We start from the raw sequence: 2,639 nt of genomic DNA on the forward strand, positions 1-2,639 counted from the left end.
TGTGGAAAATTGACTAGAGCATCTATACTTGGTCTTGCTCTTTCCTCCTTGTCTTCATTTGTTTCTCTATTATTAAATAATATTTTAGCCCCAGTCAACAAATGATTCAAGTATGAAAACACTCTCAGATTTTGTCTTATGTAAAAAAACAAAGCACCTCTTCAAAACTTACGCTTTAGAAAAGAAATTGCTGGAGAACAATACTGGGAAAATCTATAAATAAGTAGATGAAACATCTTTGTCATTCCAATGGTATTGGAAAAGGTAATAATAACATATTTTTGAAAAGACTGTGCAATGAAGACTAACTATATCTTCAGCAAACTAAAGCATTATATATGCTAATAAAGACAAAAACACTTAGCATTTCCCATTGTATTCAGCTGTCTCAGTCAGCCCAAACATTATAATGAGTACAGGAAGAGTGTAGTGAAATGAAGTTCTCTGTTTTGTTTTATGCCTACTACTAAACTTTTCAATTACAGAAATTGTCTTTGTAAGGTTTTCTCTATTGTGTAAACTTACATATCTCAATGCACAGATTGGCTCTATTGAAATTGGACTGGATGATAAAAAGTAGGAAAATATTTAAAAATGCAGAGTATCATTATATTAATATATTTGTTCAAGAAACACTTATAACAGGGGATTGTATTAAATTCTACATTAGGAAGACAATTCAAAAGTGGAGACCTTAAGTACCATAGGGTCAAATCCTTACTAGGAGGTGAGTTCTCGTGGCCTGATTTCATGCCCATAGTTGGAGAACTAGAATCAAAAGTTGCTCAAAATAACAGTAGCTGCAGCTTGAATAGGTACAGCTCACCACATTGCCAACTTGTATCTTACAGAATTGCTTTTTAGTTTTATTTAAAATATTGTAATATCAAAAGTTCATGTTTTTCTTCACATTTAAAACTTTTAAACAATATCATTTTAAGGGATTTTTTTGTTTGTTTGTTTTGTTTTTTTGAGTATAGTTGAGTATGGTTTATTAAGCTGTGTTTAGTACAGATGCTGGGGCTTGCCCATGGTGCTCTTAATGTACAAGGCCCTAATGTTCTGACAGTTTTTGTGAGCAACGACATCAGGAAGTTTACAGCTAAGTGCATGTTGTACACAAACTCATCATCTGTCATCGTCACATGGCCAACAGCCATTGTCAGACACAGCACCTTCTTCATCTGGAACTTGATCATGGACTTCATCAATTTTGGCCACCATGTTCTCACTGTGGGTCAGCAAGGAAGGCAACTTGTCAGTCTTATTCAGGCCTGGGCCTAGGATTCATGGGATCTGCTTGATCAGAGACTCAGAAGCCAAAAAGGCATATTTCTTGGCAAACTTCTTGACCAGTTTCTTGTTCTTATTGAGTTTCTTCAGCACCTCAGTGTCCGTGTGGGGGATATCCACAGCCTTGGCCTCATCACAGTGCTGCTGGTACCCCAAGACACATACTGAGAACTTGGGGTGGGGAGTGGACTTAAGCCTGATGGTGCCCGAGAAGCATTTGTCCTTCTGAGGGTCATAGTTCTTCTGGCTGATCCATTATCTCCAAAATCTTCCACCATTTATGCTGATTCCTGTGCAGGACTTCCTGCCATGCCTCATAGAGGGTGTTGCGGGAGACTTTGCTGCTCATGGTTCCTCACACTGCAATAACCGGAAAAGAGCATTTTAAGATTCTTTTATCAGAGTAAGATTCTTTTTTCACACACATCCCTATCCATACCCACATATACCCATAAACAATAGTTTATATGTTTTTGTGGGATATTTTTTGTGAAAGTGTGTTAGTTGCTCAGTCGTGTCCAACTCTTTGTGACCCCATGGACTGTAACCCACCAGGCTCCTCTGTCCATGGGGATTTTCCAGGCAAGAATACTGAAGTGGGTTGCCATTTCATTCTCCAGGGGATCTTCCAGACCCAGGGATCAAACCCGGGTCTTCTGCATTGCAGGCATATTTTTTATAAGCATATTGCAATAATCTTTGATGACCAAACTTAAAATGTTATTAAAACTGATTTTTAATAATTTAAGAAAATTTAAAAAGTAATATTGATACACTTAACCATTGTTTCCTTAGTTTTGATTAATTACATATTATTGAAAAGATATAGTCAACACTTTATTGACAAGGTTTTAAAAAAAGGAAGAAAAGATAAGCAATGGAAAAGGAGGTATTTGTTTTTCCCCAGATCGTTCAGATCTCATATTTACTTTCAGAGGGCACACTGTCAATGGTTTATTGTGTCACCAGAAATAGTTATGCTTTAAAAAATTGGATATAATGCATGTGAGTATTTTTTAAAGTTTTTATTTTGAAATAATTTTAGATTTACTGAAAGGTTTCAGATATAGTTCAGAACATTCGTGCATATCTTTTACTAATTTTATCTTATGTTAACAACTTTCAGAAAAATGTAATTATAACTAAAAATTAATATTTGGTTAGTAATAATACTAATAAAATGACGTTTAAATTTTAGCTATTTGCTGCCCTCAATGTCTTTTTTTTCAGGGATCAGGATACAATTCAAGATCTCATATTGCTTTTAGTTGCTATATCTCCTTAATCTTCTTCAATCTGGGGGCAGTTTTTTAGTTCTTCTGTTATTTCTTTTGATGAGTACAAAT

At 35.2% G+C, this 2,639-nt stretch overlaps 1 pseudogene; it reads right to left on the bottom strand.

Moving 5' to 3' along the window:
- Positions 1-1,005: 1,005 nt before the first annotated feature.
- Positions 1,006-1,642, bottom strand: LOC147370901 (large ribosomal subunit protein uL1 pseudogene; annotated as a pseudogene).
- Between the last annotated feature and the right edge of the window lie 997 nt (positions 1,643-2,639).

The sequence above is a fragment of the Bos grunniens genome, chromosome 6 (genome assembly GCF_055505025.1).
Source record: "Bos grunniens cultivar Pamir isolate PY7600 chromosome 6, Bosgru_T2T1.0, whole genome shotgun sequence".
Lineage (NCBI taxonomy): Eukaryota > Metazoa > Chordata > Mammalia > Artiodactyla > Bovidae > Bos > Bos grunniens.